We start from the raw sequence: 6767 nt of genomic DNA on the forward strand, positions 1-6767 counted from the left end.
GCATTATGCTAAGCAAAATAAGCCAGGCAGAGAAAGATAAATATCACATTATCTCACTCATGTGGAATATAATGAACAACATAAACTGATGAACAAAAATAGAGCCAGAGGGAAAAATACTTTAGAATATAAAAGAAGTAATCCTGTTATTAGCAGGTTTTTAATATTTCCTAAAACTTTTGTAATATTATACTATGTTAGCACACTTTTGGTAATATTATTATGTTTAAAATCTATTTTTGCTTGACATATTTATGTTTATTGCATGTAATATTACTATATTTAAAATCATTTTTCTTAAAATATTAATGTTTATTGCATGTAAATGACTAATTATTTTGTATCTACAATCTGGTAATGGATTTATTTTGTATGTTGTAAGATAAATAAAGAAATCAGCCCTAGCTGTTTTGGCTCAGTGGATAGAGTGTCAGCCTGCAGACTGAAGGGTCCCGGATTCAATTCCTGTCAAGGGCACATGCTTGGGTTGTGGGCTCGATCCCCAGTAGAGGGCGTGCAGGAGGCAGCCAATAAATGATTCTCTCTCATCATTGATGTTTCTATCTCTCTCTTCCTCTTCCTTCCTCTCTGAAATCAATAAAAATATATTTTTTTAAAGAATCATTTCATTCAGTATTTGTGTGCCCTCAATTCATCAACTGTTGCTGGTTTTGTACCGTAAACTTTATCTTTTATGTATCCCCATAAAAAAAATGTCTAGTTGCACTGTAGGATAAATTTTCTTTGTTACAAGTTTAGTCTGGCTTCACCCATTATTTCAAATCAGTTAAGCCTGAAAAGGAGTGAAAATTAAGTGAGTTATCAGCTGTGAAAGTGTGTATACATTTTGGGGGGACACCCACTATATAAAGGGGCAGCTAACTTTGTGGAATGAGGGTGGGGGAATCAGGCAAGGCAATCCTAAAGGGTCGAAGTTGTCTAAGCAGAGGCTGGAGTGTACAGGGCAGGTGAGGCTGCTCGTGGACCCCCTCTGTAATGAGTCTTCATCAGCCACTGTCCTCTGCTGTCACCGACCCACATCGGAGCTGCACCATGAAAATGCAAGACCTCTCTGAGGGCCCTGAAGGTCCCAAGTACACCCAACACCCAAGGGCAGTTGCGGTTCTGACTGTGAAGGGGAAGCCAGAACATTCCTATCTAAAGTCAACACTGCCTTACCTGCCTCAGCAGTAGAGTCTCCAGTCTCCTGTGGCCAAAACTTCCGTAGTTCTTCTTAGTCTAAGATAAGTCTTCCAAGCTTTGCGTCTGAACATGTAAATTCACCTGCAGATGTTCCAAGAAAATGCTTCCTCTCTCCAAAGTCTGCCTTTCAGGACTAGGGTTGACAAACTTGTTTTTCTAAAGGGCTAGATGGTAACTATTGTAGGCTTCATGGGCCACGCGGTTCCGCTCACAGCTCCTCAGTTAATACTGTTGTAGCACCAAAGCAGCCGTGGACAATTTGTGTACAAATGAACACAGCTGGCTCCAATAAAACTTTATTTACTAAAATGGCCACCAGGTTCGCCCCACATGCCTAGTTTGCTGAATCCTGCTCTAGACTTGTTGTAGGCAGAGGGAACAGTGTCAGGTGTTAGACCCATGGGGTCCGACCGGACCTAGGTTCAGCAACCTTGGTATTTGAATCCTGGCTAGGAAAGAATTCAGCGCCAACACCCAAACTATAAGAGAACATTTATTTGGTAAATCGCAGAGGCAGACAAAGTAATTCCTAGAAGAAATGGGCTTAGGAAACAGGTTATAGAGGTAAAGGAAGGACCCTTGGAGCTTGGGCATATTATTGTGCCTGGGGCAGAAGCGGGGAGGAGGGAGGGAAAGCATGAGGAAAGGGAAAGATGTTGGCGTGCTCCAGGGAGGGAGAGCGCACTGGGTCCTCCATCCTAAGGGTTGTAAGGAAGGAGAACTTAGGGGAGATCCCAGGGGAAGATCTCAATAGAATACCCAGCAGCTTCCCAGGTGTGTCTTTTTTTTTTTAATATATTTTATTGATTTTTTACAGAGAGGAAGGGAGAGGGATAGAGAGTTAGAAACATTGATGAGAGAGAAACATCGATCAGCTGCCTCCTGCACACCCCCTACTGGGATGTGCCTGCGACCAAGGTACATGCCCTTGACTGGAATCGAACCCTGGACCCCTCAGTCCCCAGGCCGATGCTCTATCCACTGACCCAAACCAGTCAGGGCTCCAGGTGTGTCTTTTCACGGGCTAGGTCTCCACTGATTGATTGGCTGGCACCAGGGCAGGGGTCATTATCCAATGCAGCTCATCCTGATATCAGCCTTGCTGTCACTGGTCTGGTTTTGCTGCTTTTCTGGGTCTGGAGCTAAAATACAATTGAGGCCTAAATATTATCTGTAGGGAGGAAAGGTCAGGGGTGCACACCACATGGCCAGTGATATGCTAAGGGAGGAAAGGTCACCCTGGGTGTGAGGTCCCACCCTACAATTGATTGTCCATTGCTAGGCGCCTGGGGTTTCCCACCTGGTGACCTTCTGTATCTGGCCCATTGTCCTTGCGCTGCTCAGGTCTGTCTACCTGCCTAGCACAGACTGACGTCTCTCTGTGGGCTTAGAAGTCTAGCTTGGAAGTAGCATTGACTTCTTTGTTTGAAGTTGTGTTCTCCCTTCTCTTTCCTGGGCAATGAGCTTGGTCTACGGGCCCAACTTTAAGTACTGTGAGGGAGCAAACAGTAAATTACTAAGAAATATATATATCGGGAGGTTATTCAAAGCATTATCCTGCCACATATTAAATGCCACATACTTTAAAATAAAGTATTTATAGGCACACTTAAAAAAGGGTTCTATGGAAAGCAACCTCACAGGGTGATCTGATCATAAAATCCTAACTGGGCAGCTCATGGTGGGTAGACACGCCAGAACTTCTTTAGTAAAATGTTTGTCTCTGCCTTAGGCAAGCCCTGCCCATTGTTTCTGGGCATCTGGGTTAATGCACCTTGGAAACGCCCTCTTTCAGATCCCTCCTCCTAATCCCCTTCCAAGGCCTGGCCTGTTTGGACCAGGCCTTCTAGAGCAGTGGTTCTCAACCTTGGCTGCACATTAGAATCACCTGGGAATCTTTTTAAAATCCTGATTTCTGGGCCTCATCCTCCGGAAATTCTGTTTCTTTGTTACTAATGTTGTGGCCCCAATTAGTAACAAAGAAACAGAATTTCCGGAGGATGAGGCCCAGAAATCAGGATTTTAAAAAGATTCCCAGGTGATTCTAATGTGCAGCCAAGGTTGAGAACCACTGTTCTAAAGCATGAGAGCACATAATCTAAACCAGTGGTTCTCAACCTATGGGTCACGACCCCTTTGGGGGTCGAACGACCCTTTCACAGGGTCACCTAAGACCATCCTGCATATGAGATATTAACATTACGATCCATAACAGTAGCAACATTACAGTTATGAAGTAGCAACGAAAATAATTTTATGGTTGGGTCACAACATGAGGAACTGTATTTAAAGGGCCAGAAGGTTGAGAACCACTGACTATCCTGTAAACCAATCTCCTCCTTGATTTCTCCCACCTTGCTTTCTCCAATCTTCCTTAGTTCCCTCCTTAATTCCAAATGCATAAAATAAGCTGAAAAACTGTTATTCTCTGGAACATTTGAGATCTCGCTCCCCAGCAGATGTCATCAGTTTGGCTCAAATAAACTATAAATATTCTCTACAGGTTTGGACATTTCTTACGTTGACATACAGCACATAGAGCGAAGTTCCTATCTGACTTTTTTTGCTGTTATAAAAGCTTGGACAGCTTAGAACTAATCCCCCCACTTCTGTTCTTGCCTCCTTCAACCCATTGGCCACTGTCCTGACAGAGTATCTGATACAACACAAATCCGATCATGTCACTCCCCTGCTTACAGCCCCACAAAGGATACAGATGAGCAGCCTGATGATGCCCCACTGCTCTTAGGATAAAGGCTCCATGGGACAATGGAGTTCTTACACATAGGCCATTCCCCACTGCTTCCTCGCCAGGAAGCCCAATGTGCCTGGCCCAGGGGACGATGGGTCATGGCTGGTCTAAGCCAATCACAGCAATCCTAGGCCAATGATTGCTCTGGGCGGACTCTGGCACAGTTCTGGCCAATAAGACACAAGAAGAGATCTGCTGGGGACTTTAGGGAAAGTTTTTTGATAAGAGAAAGACTGTAAAGGAAAACTACACTTTCCTCTGCTCTCAGAACACTTCTGACACCATGTGTGGGTTTTTCCACACCAAACAATTCTCCAATTCTCAATAGACACTGATTGGGTGTTCTACAATTTAACTAAATTCTGATACTAATGGCCCAGAGTTGGCAGGTACCGCACAGGGTAAGGGTTCAATCCCACAAGACTGTCCCCCATTTCAGATTCAATCAAAGTTCCAGGTTGTCATCTGTACTTGTGATCAACCAGCTATGAATCAGGAGTTCACACAGCCCCTCCTCAGGTTTGATAATTTGCTAGAATTGCTCACAGAACTCAGAGAAACATTTACTTATTTCACTGGTTTATTATGAAGGATATTAAGGATATTAAGAATACAGATGAGTAGCCAGATGAAGAGGTACATAGAACAAGGTATGGGAGGATAAGAGATGGGGCTGAAAGCTTCAAGCTTCTAATCATGGCTTGATCTTTCTGTTGACTCCTAAAGTTATCTCTATCACCAGTCATCTCATTAGCATACAAAAAACACTCATTGCTCAGAGATTCCTAGATTATTAGAAGTTCTTGAGGTATGAACCAGGGTCAAAGACCAAATATTAGAATACAATGTGCTCCTAGCACCCTATCACTCAGATAATTACAAGGGTTTTAGGAGCTCTGTGCCAGGAGCCAGAGACAAAGACAAACATATTTCTCATTATACTAAGGAAAAGGTTTGCCTGCTGCTCCTTTCTTTCTGCTTGGGAAACTGTCATATAAAAATGAGATGCCCGGAGCTATAGCAACACACTGGCCCATAGAACCCCATGCTACAGCTTACACAGAAGGAAGTTGATCCAGAATCCCTTGGAACCTCTGAAGGATCCTAGGGTGATCTAAGAAGTGGGGACCAAATTCAGCTCCTGACTGTGTAGGAAGCAGGAGATTGAATGGACACGTCCAGGTCTCCCTGGGTCATGGCGGACAGAAGCCTGCCTCTCCTCCCCTGCCACTGGTGCATGCACTTACCCTCCCAGGAGACAAACTCAGTGGTCGTCACCTGAAGCCAGTGGTCGTCCACTGATGGCAAGGCAAGCTCGTGGCTAAGCACTGTTATGAAATTTCTGGTTGAGCTCACATGCAGAGCTGCAGGAGTACTTGGTTTTATTTACCCAGCTCAGTACCCAGATGGATTTTCAAGATGTTGAGCTCTTATGTATACAAATCATGCCGCCAAAGTTGCTATAAACCTCTGGGCAATTTGCAACATACCCTAGACCGGTCTTGGTTCTCAGGGGTCACCCTCCAAGGAGGCACTGCTGGGTCCTTGGAATGTGGTCAAAGAACTCAACAATCAAGGACTTTTCCAAATATGTACATGAGGTTGTGAAAGCTGTGCCTTCTCCCCGCCTTGGCCCAGCAGCCTGGGGCGCTCCACTGGGCAAAAGCCAAAGGAAGCTCATTTTTCTTTTCCTTTCTGCTAGGATAACACCTCTTTTTCAGACTGGCTTTAAAAGGAAGCAACTTTGGAGAAACTGCCAGGAATCCTGCTGTTAGAGAGAAGTTGGCCTCAAGGCACTTCGGTGGAGCTCTCTCTCTGGGTTCTCTGACTACCTCCCAGCTCCTTCCTTTGTGTTCCCCGGCTCCCAAGAAGAGAAGGCAAGAATCCTAACTGGGCTGAGATTTCCTCCTGGGATGGGAAAGGAAACATACGTGTTTGCATGTGCACCCAGAATGAGGAAAGGCAAGTTGATGTTGAAAACACTGGGCAGTTACTACGTGTCCAGCCTGTCCTATGTGTTCTTTACTTAATAACCTATTTAATCATCACAACGACCCTATGAAGTAAATGCTATTATCATCATCCCCACTGTACAGATGTGGAAACTGAGGCAGTGAGAGTTTATGTTACTTGCCCAAAGACTACAGATCAGTAAGTGGCAGAGCTCTGATTCGGACCCAGAGCCCTCCAAGTCCTCTTAGACGCACAGAGCCCTATGTGGTCAGGCCCCTGCACCCCACCCCAGTCCCATTCCAGAGCCCTCTAAGTCCTCACACAGAGCCCTATGTGGTCAGGCCCCTGCACCCCACCCTGGGCCTGCTGACTGTCTTAGGTCCCATGTTTGGCATTAGCTGCTTCCCCTGCACAAATTGCTTTTCCTCCTCTTCCTCCCTCAAAACTTCCCCCTAGCATTACTTCCTCAGATGAATCCTCCCTAACCTCTGACCCATGACCCCTGGCCCTTGAGCATCCCCAGTCCATTCTCTCATCTGCCATACCACTTTCCTTGTCAGTGTGTTATCACGCTGATTGGGTGATTCTTTAATTAATATTTGTCCCTTTCTTCACCAACACTAATAGAAATACAGTATGAGGCACATATTTTAGGTTTCCTAGTAGCCATCTATACTAATAATAGAGGAATATGCAAATTGTCCAGGACGCCGTCACAGTAACAGTAACGACCGAACAGCAGGCTGCATGGGGCCACGAGGCCAGCAGCGGGGTTAGTGAGGGACAGCCAAACAACTGAACAGGAGGTTGCATGGGGCGACAAGGCCAGCAGGGGGGGGCAGTTGGGGGTGACCAGGCC

The sequence above is a fragment of the Myotis brandtii genome, unplaced genomic scaffold (genome assembly GCF_000412655.1).
Source record: "Myotis brandtii unplaced genomic scaffold, ASM41265v1 scaffold220, whole genome shotgun sequence".
Taxonomy (NCBI): domain Eukaryota; kingdom Metazoa; phylum Chordata; class Mammalia; order Chiroptera; family Vespertilionidae; genus Myotis; species Myotis brandtii.